At 36.5% G+C, this 13,261-nt stretch overlaps 1 pseudogene; it reads left to right on the plus strand.

The window, feature by feature from the left end:
• LOC127622494 (mitochondria-eating protein-like) overlaps nucleotides 1-2,343 on the plus strand; it is a 6,918-nt pseudogene extending 4,575 nt beyond the window's left edge.
• Nucleotides 2,344-13,261: the final 10,918 nt, after the last annotated feature.

Here is a 13,261-nt window from a genome sequence, read left to right on the forward strand (position 1 = left end):
TATTTCAGCTCTTTAGGTCCATACAATGCACGTGAATGGGTACCAACATTTTGAAGCTCCAAAAGGACATAAAAGTAGCATAAATATAATCCATACAACTCCAGTGGTTAAATCTATATCTTTAAAAGCAATATGATAAGTTTGGGTGAGAAACAGATCAGTATTTAAGTCCTTTTTTGCTATCAATCTCCTCTTTCACTTTCACATTCTACTTCTTTTGATTTTGGTGAATTTTATCTCCACCTACTTGGCAGGGAGGACAATTTATAGTAGACTTAAATATTGATCTGTTTCTCACCCACATCTATCATATAAAATATGGTTTTAACCACTGTCGTCGATTACCTTTATGCTGCCTTTATTTGTATTTTGGGGCTTCCAAATTTTGGCACCCATTTACTTGCATTGTATGGACCTACAGAGCTGAGAAATTCTTCTAAAAATCTTTGTTTGTGTTCAGCAGAATAAAGTAAGTCATACCCATCTGGGATGACATGAAGGTGAGTAAATGTGTGAACTATTTCTTTAATAAACAACTGAATGGATGCTTGCATACAGCAGCTTTGTTAGTGAAGTGTGTCGAATAGCCTTTGCCATGCAAACTCTGGACCCACCACTAGACCTGGCCTTCAGCTCGGATGGAGAGCTCTACAGTGACGTGAAGTCAGAACAATCACATGCATACACATTCAAAGCAAAAACAGAAGCAATGTACCATCTAAAAGTATTGTGCATACTGTACATTATTATGTACATTATTATGCTGTAATATCTCCTTGTTTCACTGTATTTGTTTTGACCCTTTATAACTGCCTATAAGTTATGTACATAATAGTTCACCCAATAATTAAAATTCTGTCATAATTTACTTACCATGATGTTGTGCCAAACTATTAGGACTTTCTTTCTTCTGTGGAAAACAAAAGAAGATGTTAGGCAGAATGACAGCCTCTGTCACTATTCACTTTCATTGCATCATTTTTCCTAACAAAAGTAAATGGTGACTGAGGCTGAAATTCAACAATATGAGGGTTAGTAAATCATGACAATATACTCATTTTGTAGGACTTATCACTTTAAGCATTTGTTGAAGCTGGACACTTGTTTTTATGTTGAACAAAATATAACATGAACAAAATCCTGTACCTGGCACTTGCTGGCTTATAAAATTGATTCTAATTCTTAAACTAACATCTAGCATAACGAGATGTGTATTCAACTGAGATCTTCATGAATGTTCCACAATAACAAAACAAATGGAGACACACACAAAAGTAAATTTGTTCTCAATAATCAATGGCTGAGTGGCTTATTCTTACACACGCTTTCTTTCACTCTCAGGTACAGGCGGAGTTTTGACTCTAAGTTTACAGCTCCACTGGTGGCACATCACGTGTGGCCTGCACTGGTGGAGGGCAATACTGTCATACTGAAGGGAGAAGCAGTCACTAGGTGAGGAGCTCTGGTATGTGGAAGGCATTGAAAATCAATCGAAATAGCATTCGCACAAGTCATGACACACACATACTTGACAGGATTGGAAGAAAAATATTAAAGGGATAGTTCAGCCCCCCCAACAAAATGTTTTCATTCATCATTCACTCACCCTCATGCTGTTCCGAATATGTCTGACTTACTTTTGTTAGGCAGAATGACAGTCACCGTTTACTTTTATTTAATCTTTTTTTCATACAATGAAAGTGAATGATGACTGATGGTAACATTTCCTTTTATGTTCCATGGAAGACATGAGGTTGAGTAAACGATGAAAGAATATTTATTTTTGGGCGAACGATTCTTTTGAGGCAGATTGTCTGTAGAAAGTGTTGTTAATGCATTTTAATGAGCTTCATTTAATTACTTGTACATATACTGTATATGTGTGAATGTGTTTTTCTCTAGTGGAGAAGCCGGAGCTGTAGCTCCAGTCCTGTTCATTCTCGCTCTCGCTCAGGAAGCCCCACCTGCACATTTGTGTGTTTCTATGTTGACTGAAAACTCAGTCTTCCAATGAACCTTTCCAAAAGTTAACTAGAAAAACAATAAATACATAGTCCAAAATTAATCATTAATTTATTATTGGTTATTAGTTGTGTTCTTCATATCACTCTTACACATGCTTCCTCATTGAGTCATTGGGTTAGTATCATTTCTTTACAAATTCTTCCTTAAATTTCTGTTCTAAATAAATTCTTGTTGAGTGTTTTTGTAAACTGTTGCTTTGTGGGTGATTTTTAAGCCCTCTCTCTCTCTCTCTCTCTCTCTCTCTCTCTCTCTCTCTGTCAGATGCCCAGTCATAGTCGAAGTCTCTCTCCTGGATGTCTCACAAGTAGTCTACTTTAAAATGTTACATCTGATCTCCCCACTTTTTACACTGGAAAAGGACCAAACTTGTTATTGACAGAATAATTACAACATAACATATTTTTCAGCTTTAAAATATTATTTTCTATGTGGTGTATGCAATTCAAAAAGTGAAAAAAATATCTTGAGAAATGACTCACTTATGACTCATGACTGTACTTATTGAAAACATCATTTATCATGGAAACATAAAACCCAGTTTACAAGACGAATAACCTCCACCCTAACATTTCATGAGTGGACTCACATATTTTGTGGCAATTGCTCTTTGCAGGGGCTAAACAATAATGTGTAATATAATCTTAATGCATGAATATGCATTCTAATAATCTATGACTCAAAGTGGAGACATTGCCGATCTAATTATTAACACATTACACAACAGGAGCAAATCTGCTTGCCAAGGTGCTTTGTTTGTCTGTTTGATAACTGGACAAGCCCTGTAAGGTGCTATACTTTCTGTTTGTATTAGTATGCAGAGTTTTTTGTATTTTCACATATTTATGGGACTCAGATTTATTTTTCTCTAAAGTAGGAATTATCAACTAGATACATTATTTTTAGTCTTGAAAAAGTCACACCTGCACATCAGTATTTTTGTCATTCAGATACCCTGGAGAAAAGCATTCATTGGCTTTTGCAACAATATCTTTATTTCTGTCATTACTCTATCAGTGCTTTAAGGGAAGTGTGTATGTACTGAATTTTCATTAATTGTTACATCTATTTAGTTAATTCTGAATAACAGTACTTGTTTTTTTTATAATAATAATAAAAAATAAATAATATGTAGATCTTTTACAAGACTGTATTAAATGCATGGTCAGTTTAAAGGGATAGTTCACCCACAAATGAAAATGCTTTCATCATTTACTTACTCAAACCATCTCAGATGTGTATGACTTTCTTTCTTCTGCTGAACACAAAAGAAGATTTTTAGATGAATTTCTAAGCTCTGTAGATCCAAACAGTACAATGCAAGTGGATGGTTGTCAGAACTTTGAAGGTCCAAAAAGCAAATGAAGGCAGCATTAAAGTAATCATTATTCTCCAGTGGTTAAATACATGCCTTCTGAAGCCTTCTTGAATATGAAAGGTGTGGTTGAAAAACAGATAAATATTTGAGCCTATTTTACTATCAATTTCCACTTTCACTTTTTTTGTTTTTTCGGCGATTAACATTTTGCCGCACATATCGCCACCTACTGGGCAGGGAGGAGAATTGATAGAAAAAAGTACTTTAATATTGATCTGTTTCTCACACACTATAATATCACTTTTGAAGCTTTAGAGTTAACCACTGGAGTCTCATGGATTACTTTTCTGCTGCCTTTATGTGATTTTTTAGCTTCAAAATATTGAAACCCATTCACTTGCATTATAAGTACCAACAGAGAGATCTTCTAAAAATCTTCGTTTGTGTTCTGCAGAAGACATAATTTCCCACATGGAATGGAATGAGGGTGAGTAAATGATGAGAGAATTTTTCGTTTTGGGTAAACTATCCCTTTAAAGCCATTATGTTGGTACTGTCAGGTTTATTATCTCCTTGTACTGGTGCTAAATGTGTGAGTTCAATACTAAAGAATGGATTGTGCAATGGCCACAGCCGTACAAATCCTCAGTTTCACTGTATGGTGCTCGGCCTACTTCCCTACTTTTGACATACTAATGAAATCTTTGTTAATGAGAGTACTTTTTATATTTTTAAACTAGTTTTTTTTTTTATATATATATCTCATATCATGAAATAAAATGGGTTTTAAACACAAAATGTGTTAGGCTGAATCACTAGTAGAACTAAAGCATGTTGGTTCTGCAAAGTAAGATTAGCTAACTTTTCAGATTCAACAGGCAGTTCAATAGAGTACAAAGAAACAACCATATACAGTACATTTTTAAATTCCCATGTATTTATAAATGTTCTTAAATCGCTAATCGTGCCTTTTTAATGTTATAGTCTGGTATGCTAGCATATCCGAGGTGGTTCTTTTTCTGTGTACGTGTCACATACTTAGTTCTGTTACACATACACAGTCCTCCTTGTGAAGTAGTAATTGAATACATTAAGGAAGTCAAATTTACATAAAAGTGACATTAATGATGTCAATACTTGTTCAAATCTTGAAACCAAAAAACTTTATTTTTTACTGTGCACACTTCCAATTACCACCACTAGGGGCCACTCACATTCCACCTAACGGAAGAGGATAAAGTTATAGGAGTGTCTTGATTATGAAACTACAAACACACACATTTATACATTTTAAACAACCACTTTTTGTTAACTGATTAAAAATATTATTTTTAAGTATACAGTATTTGAATATTTGTGAAGGACGTGTAGTCACGAATCAAGCAGTGCTCACTTGAATTTTCATCAAAGATAAAGAGTCTAAATATGATCCACCATTTTGTTTTGCTCAATGACATGTACAGAAAGACAAAGTTCATTTTATACTGCCACCTCAGACTCAACAAGGTTTCTGAGGTAAAGTTGTACATGTGTCTGTTTTATACATGTAGCAAAGCAATGGTGCTGAACAGCTTGTTAATTTGACTAGATTTCTCTATAGGAGAAAAATAAATGTGTCTGTTTTGTCCTCTATATGGTAATGACTCTAAAAAGCATCTAGCAATTTATTTCTGACCATGGAGATGCAAAGTTTCTAGAGTGGAATCATGGAATAAGTTCAATTGTTTGGTAGGCCCTGTGATTACAGGACAGCAGCTTCTCTACGTGTCAGCTACGGAGACATGCTGCTAATAAAATAAAAGCTGCATCATATAGTTGTTATGGTATCGGATAACATCCTGCTATCATATGGAGAGCCAGAAGAGAGAATAAAGCACTGTAATTGCAGAATGACTGCAAGGCCAAGTCATACCGGCAAATTATAAAGCAGGGAATACATGCAGGCGCATCATGATCTCATACTCAGAGGCTATTAGGCTATAATTTTCCTGAAATAAACAAATGCTGTATTTTGCTCCATTTCCTAGAAAAACCATAACTAGGTGTTATTTTGAGCCCAGTTGCTGCCTGACCTGAACTATTTTCTGTGTCTGTCTTCTCTGCTCATGTTAAAGGAGGCTGAGATCTGAGACCTCCCAGCAGACCTACAGAAGGCTAGATAATTCTTTCATATTATCTATTATACAGAACACTCACTGAGCACTTTACAAGTTACAACTGTACACCTACATATTTATGTATTTATCTAATCAGCCAGTAATGTGGCAGCAGTGCAATGCATAAAATCACGCAGATATGGGTCAGGAGCTTCAATTCATTTTCACATCAACCATCAGAATGGGAAAAAAAATGTGATCTTGAATGTGGCATGATTGGTGGTGCCAGATGGGCAGATTTGAGTATTTCTGTCATTCCTGGGAGTTTCACACACAACAGTCTCTACAGTTTACTCAGAATGGTGCAAAAAAAAAAAAAAAACATCCAGTGAGCAGCAGTTCTGCGGACATGTGTTGTTGATAAGAGATGTCAACGGAGAATGGACAGACTGGTTTGAGCTGACAGAAAGGCTACGGTAAGTCAGATAACCACTCTGTACAACTGAGCAGGATAGCATCTCAGAATGCACAACACATCGAACCTTGAGGCGGATGGGCTACAACAGCAGACAATGTCTGGCACTTTATTAGGACCACAATGTACCTAATAAAGGGCTCAGCGAGTGTGTATAGCCATCATGTATTAATACATACTTAATCATTCAAAATCACATTTGCTTTGATAAACTGAGGAAGACATTAAAGGAATAGTAATAATTGTCATCTAATATTGACAGTTCTCATGTTGTTCATAAACTGTATTATATTCTTTGTTCTGTGGAATGAAAAATTAAACATTTAGAAGAGCGATTGGTTTGAACAAAGGACAGGGGACAACATGATTTACAGAAAATCAGGCTGATACACTATGTGACAATCTTGCGTTTGTGAGGCTCACCAGGTCAGTATTTGGACCTTGAGAGCAAAGTTTACAGAATGGGCCCTAAATAATCTAGAAGACAAATAATATGTATTATTAGAGAGAGAGAGAGAGAGGTGGAGAGGGAGTGAAAGTTTGAGGTTTGCGCTTACGTTGCCAAGTTCAAGGCCCATCAGTTAGTTTCAGATGAATGTGTGCAAATGTGTGTAATTAAATTAGAGGCTCATCCTCAGATTTAGTGATAGACAGAGAGAGAGAAATATACTTTAAGCATGAAAAAGAAAACAGACTGTATAAATCTGAAGAACCAACATATAATCCAACAATCGCTTCACAACATGTCATGTGGTGTATTTGACAAAGAGTTCAGACTTGTTTACCGAGCTGATAGCAGTGTGCAAGAATGTGTACAGGAGACTGGGCAATTTTTATGGCATGCCATGACAACAAGTTCATTAAGTCCTGATAGTGATCCTAGCATTTGTGTGGAAGCATTGTACACGAATGTTAATTAACACCAGCAAATGTACACATGCTAATGAGCAGAACTGCACAGTCAAGCTAATTAACAAAGCTTGACAACAACTCCTGGGCTTTTTGCCTAGAGGGAGGCTTTAGAGAAAGAGAACTGCAGAAGGATAGATGGATTAATGCTTCATTAGGGATGCTGGGTAAGTGAAATGGCACAGATCAAGTGTTTAAAGCAGACACAAGCCATTCTAACTTATGTTACCAGACTCGAGACAATCACTATCAGTTTCAAACTGATTGCATTGACTGTGGCAATGTTCAGAATAGTAACTCTTGCAGTATATAGTATGTATACTGTGCCCAGTGTGCAAATCTTCTGTATACATGAACATCCACATAACCTATTTGCCAAAATGTGCAGTATACAACAGAGCAAACTGTGTGCAATACTGTATTCCACAATGTAATTTGCTTGACTTCGTCTTTCATTTCAAGTCTGACAATTCTGATGAATTAACTGGAAGAAATTACAGCCATGATTTGCACTTTTTTTAAAAGACATTTTACATTAAGGATGTTCTTATTGCTAAGAAGTTTTTATTTTTTATTTTAATATAGGCAGTTTACAGTGAATATACACTTACTCTGCACTTTATTTGGTACACCTGTACACCTATATTTTCATGTGATTATCTAATCAGCAAATCATGTGACAGCAGTGCATTGCATAAAATCATACAAATATGGGTCAGGTGCTTTAGTTAATGTTCAACCATCAGAATGGGGAAAAATATTTGATCTCATTGATTTCGATCGTGGCATGATTGTTGGTGCCAGATGGGCTAATTTTCATACACTACAGTCTTTAGAGTTTACTCAAAAGGAGCCAAAAACAAAAAACATCCAGTGAACAGCAGTTCTGTGGACAAAAACGCCTTGTTGATGAGCGAGGTCAACAGAGAATGGCGAGACTGGTTTGAGTTGACAGAAAGGCTACAGTAACTTAGATAACCACTCTGTACAATTGTAGTCAGCAGATTAGCATCTCAGAATGCACAACATGTCAAACCTTGAGGTGGATGGGCTACAACAGCAGAAGACAATGTCGACACTTTATTAGGACCATATGCCACACATAAATGCAGAACCAGTTGCATTAGTGCTGTAAATGTAAGTTAAGTACCTTTTTTATTTCACTCAGAAACTGACAGAAAGTAAAATCAGTTCTCATAATTTGTTATCAGTTCTCATAAATTGATCCATTAAGTAAGTTTTTTCCTTATTTATTTTTAATTTTACATTATGTCAAAAAAGTTTAAGCTTATCCTAATTAAATACATGTGACATTAAATAAAAAGTATTAGGTCAGAAGTAATCTAAAAGCAATAAAATTAGATTACCTTAAAAATGTAATCCAAAGAATTAGATACTAACTGCAATTTTAGTAATTTAATTTGTAATCAGTACCAGAAATAATCTACCCAGCACTGGCTATTTGTAGGTTTGTTGGCGTGGCCAGACCCATCAGTCTATCAGATTAATTATATTCAGTCTTTTTGTCTATTGCTGTAAAAACAATTACATGCATATTAACTGTGATTTTGCATTGTTAATTTTAAGACCAGCAGAGATTAATTTTATGTTATGTTTTTAATCTTGGCAGGTATCGTACCATGTAGCTGAATATTTTTGACTACAATGAGTAAGGAACAGAATGTGTCTGCTGACATAAGACAAAGAACAGACATGGGGAAATGTAGCTGTTAGATGCTCAAGACAACAGTTTATTCTTGAAAGGTTTGTAAATGTCCAACATTTAAATGTATTGTAAGATAAAACTCTTTCCCCTGGAGTCTCCTCTGTTAGGTGAGGGCTGTTCAGGTGATCACACACCCATGGGGAGCTGGTGAGCCATCCCCCTGTGAAATCTGTGCTGAACCCCACAGTCCATTATTAACAAATTATTTTATCACTACACACACAGACTTGGTTATGGGTGACCACACCTCACAAAATAAATCACATGCAATATAAAAATCAGGAAGGGAGGAGGGTCAAAATGATGCAGTACAAGAAAGAGGACAATATCAGGAAAGAAAGAAAAAAAAACTGAGCAACTAAAGTTGAAGAGTGATAAGGAGGAAAAATATTAAAAACATAGTTTAAACAACAACAACAAAAACTAATATATATATATATATATATATATATATATATATATATATATATATATATATATATATATATATATATATATATGTTACTATAGCAAAATGACCCTAGTTTTGATTTTCTTGTATTATTACTATGGTTTTACCACAAATGTCATAGTGAATATATGAAAATAGCATAGTTAAACTATGGTTACTGTTAATTTTCTTAAGGAATGAATCATTTTCTCTTATCACGCGTGCACACACACACACACACACACACACACACACACACACACACACACACACACACACACACACACACACACACACACACACACACACACACTTGTTGTGTTTCCATGTTTTATGGGGACTTTCCATAGACATAATGGTTTTTATACTGTACAAACTTTATATTCTATCCCCTAAACCTAACCCTACCCCTAAACCTAACCCTCACAGAAAACTTTCTGCATTTTTACATTTTCAAAAAACATAATTTAGTATGATTTATAAGCTGTTTTCCTCATGGGGACCGACAAAATGTCCCCACAAGGTCAAAGATTTCGGGTTTTACTATCCTTATGGGGACATTTGGTCCCCACAAAGTGATAAATACACGCTCACACACACACACACACACACACACACACTTACATAGAACAAAGTCTCTCAAGCTCTTTCATGGCCCCTTAATTCCATCTGGTGCAAAATTCTACTGAGTTTGCAACTCAGCTAGAGTTTATGACTAACAGGAGAAATGACAACATATAGGTGAGTGTGTAGAAGAGGGTGTGTGAATGTATTAGAGACAAAAAGCAATTCAAAGAAGGAGTGCACTGTGATGCCCTCAAGCGGTCAGTGAGGTTATATCAAACATAAGCCAACATACCTTGGCAGCAAGAACATTAATGTGCTACTCAATTATCAGGGATCAAAAACCCAGTTAATCGTGACATCACAACTATCTTGTCCAACCTCTCCACAAAGACATCTTCCTTCTTCTTAAGGTCAAGGTCTTTCTCTGTCCACATGGTGAAACATTTCTCTGCATTGCCATTACACATCTGCTTGTTTTCACAAGACCTTAATGTTCATTTAGCCACCTCCTTTTCTCTAGAAATGTTGCCCCATCCAATTGTTCATGATCTGAAAAGTTTTGAAGCTGTTTGAAGGTTTCTATAAAGTGAAAACGGGGCAGTAAGAAAAAGAGCTCTGTCAATCAGCCATGGCATTTATAGGAATGTTTCTTCTTTTCATTTGTCACACTTCACAGTGGCCAGTTCCTCACTCAAACGAAGTGGAATGTAGTTAGAGTTGACCAGCTTGGCTTCATCTGTGGAGGAATTTGAAAATACAAAAATGGCAAAAAAAGAAAAAAGAAGAATTCTTTTTTGATTATAGCTGGGTTATCACTCAAAATAAATATATTAGGAATAAAATGTAGGTGAATTTTGCAGTGTATAGTGTGCCAGAGGAAGGGGGCCATGTTTCTAGCCTGTTGTTTGCACATCGTAAAAAAGTCAAATATGCTGAAATGGTAATGTTTCGGAACAGAACAAAAAATCTGTCCAATGGAGTCAGACGGGACATGTGGAGTCAGACGGGACATGATTGAATGGAAAAGTCACACATGCACCATGTTTTAGACACTAATAAAAGGCCAATCTGCTATGAGAGAAACCATGACGGATTCAGTTCAGGAACTGGCCCACTTAAACATTTTGAAATAAAAGGTACCATGGGCCTCTTTTATTAGAAAAGAAAGGATTTAGTTGGGTAAAGAGAAAATAACACTGAGAGGGCAATTTAAAAGAAATGAAAGAAGTGAATGTCAGAGAAAAAGAGGGGAAATGGATGGAGAGGGAATGGAAAGAGATAAGACTTAAAAAGATTAGAAACACTTTCAAAAAAGGAAATTGTGTTTTTCATAAACTTAAAGACCTTTTAGACATATGGGCATTTTAAGTTGTATCTGTTAATAATTTTTGTTCATAATTTCCATACTACATATTGTGGGGATGTCATGTTCTCTGCTGTCAGCTGTCAGCTTATTGGAACATATGAGTAGTGCACACCCAGGTACTCAGCCACTGACCACACAACCTGCATTGGCCCCTCACTGCTGCCCTTATAAGAAACATATGGAGAATAATGGTGATGGGTAAAAGAGTGGTGAGCTAGTGTGCAATTCTGCAGTGGAGACCTTCCAGGTGTTAGTCTCTTTGCTTTACAGCACTCAAGAGTCTTTTTAGTGAACAGACTGATTTGAAACTTACATGGAGCACAAAGTTTTGCTAGTGTGATGTTCTGGGTGTTGCTGAGTGACGTCTGTGGAGAGCGAGGCCGGGAGAGGAAGTGCGGTAAGGATTGACACCTGTGGGAAATCACCTCTAACAGCTGTTTTGTGTTGAAGTGAGAGCTGGAGGGGATTAAAAGGGCAGTCCAAACTGCCAGAGGAGAGTGAGAGATGCACGCAGCAGAGTAATTGCGTGTAGACTGAAAAGTGTGCAAAATAAAAGCTTACTTGGATTGTTTATCTGGCTCCCGCTTCCTCCTTCACAAAGCAAGTTAAAGAACCTGTCACAGTTAGTGTTCCCCAACTCTCTTTATATGGCAATTACACTTCAACGGAGGGAATGCGAATAATGGTAGAAGGAGAGAAGAAGAGAGGAGTGGAGAGGAGAAGAGATAAAATGCTACGGGTACTTAGACTGGGTACATATTACAAACAGTATGTAGTGGTGAATGTGGTCACTCTGGAGGGGGGTTCAGTGCAGGCATAACAGGTTCCATCACTTTCAACTCAGTTCACATGGTCATATGGTCGCAATCAGAGCCCACTGGCAGTTACAGCTTCAAGACTTTATTTGCCAGCATTGATTTTCATTTGGCTTATTCAGTAGTCCAGAAGAGTGTTTTGTTAGTACCAAACAGTAAAGGTGTAGTATTTAGCAGCAACAGGTACAATAGGGTATTTTTCTAGCAAAAAGGGGAAGTGTTTGACTGTTGAGAGTAAAACGATTTAATGGCTAATAGAAACACATTACAATTGCAGTTAATGACTGTTTAGGTCATCCAAGTTCATTTAATGCTGCTTCACACAGATGAAATAACACTTGCAGATTTTATTGGCATTTAAATGCATTTAACCACAAGTACATGCATATTATGCACTATGCTGAAGAAAAAGTAAAAAAACAAAAAGAAGGAAAAAAGCTTAAACTAATGAGCTATTACAATGCATATCAAAAGGGTGATGGTGAGCAAATGTTTTGTATTTCTGTTTATTTTATGTTCTTGGTTTTACTTTGGTCATCCACATAAAAGAATCAAAGGATTGTAATGGTAATGCTCATGCACTAGTCAGAGCAAACCACACAATTATTGGTTAAGCATGTATTACAAATGACAGTTCTAAGCACTTCATGGCCTCATAATAAACAACCCTATTAAATTTAGGATAGCAAGGCTAAACTTCATGTGGTGGCTGCTGATGCTAATTTTAGGGTTGTGGTTTGTTTCACTGTCTTCTCCCAACATGGGAACTGTGAAAATGAATGAACTTGTTTTGGTTTTCTTATTGTAAAGGCTAGAGATTACGAGCTTTCATTTACACTACACACAACACGAGAGAGAGAGAGAGAGAGAGAGAGAGAGAGAGAGAGAGAGAGAGAGAGAGAGACAGAGAGAGAGAGAGAGAGAGAGAGAGAGAGAGAGAGAGAATGTGTCAGAGTGAGACAATTCCTGTAGCCTACTGTTGCATGTGCAGCTCAGTTTTTCTGGAGACACAGACAATACACATATGTGCATGTCTTCTAGTGTTGACTTTACTAAAAGAGTATCACAAAGCAGTCTTAGTGCGCATGTGTCGAACTTGTCCGTATCAACCTGTATCCTACGTCCCGTGACGCTTAATGTGAAATATGGCCGTTAATTTTGTTATCAAGTAAACATAGTTGTTGTTGCACTGTATGTCCATTCATTCATTCATTGCGGTGTTGTGATTTCTAGGAGAGGGTCTAATTTCATGATAACATACATAAATCACTATGTCGGTGTGTTACGGAATGACAATAAACTGCAAAAGAGTCATAAAGACAAAAAAGCGCAAACAAAACTGCGTGCTGTTTCTCCCAGATGCAGTTGAAATGTAACCAAAGCTCAAATGAAACATTTCGAGCAAAAAGATCTGTTGTTTTAGCTGAGTACCTCTGTTAGTTCAGCTTCAGATGTATGTGCTTGTCATCTTGTCACATGTTGATATCAGACAGACACACACTCAGGAAGAGCTATGAAGTTCTCCTTGGGTATGTAA

This window comes from Xyrauchen texanus, chromosome 28 (assembly GCF_025860055.1).
Source record: "Xyrauchen texanus isolate HMW12.3.18 chromosome 28, RBS_HiC_50CHRs, whole genome shotgun sequence".
Lineage (NCBI taxonomy): Eukaryota > Metazoa > Chordata > Actinopteri > Cypriniformes > Catostomidae > Xyrauchen > Xyrauchen texanus.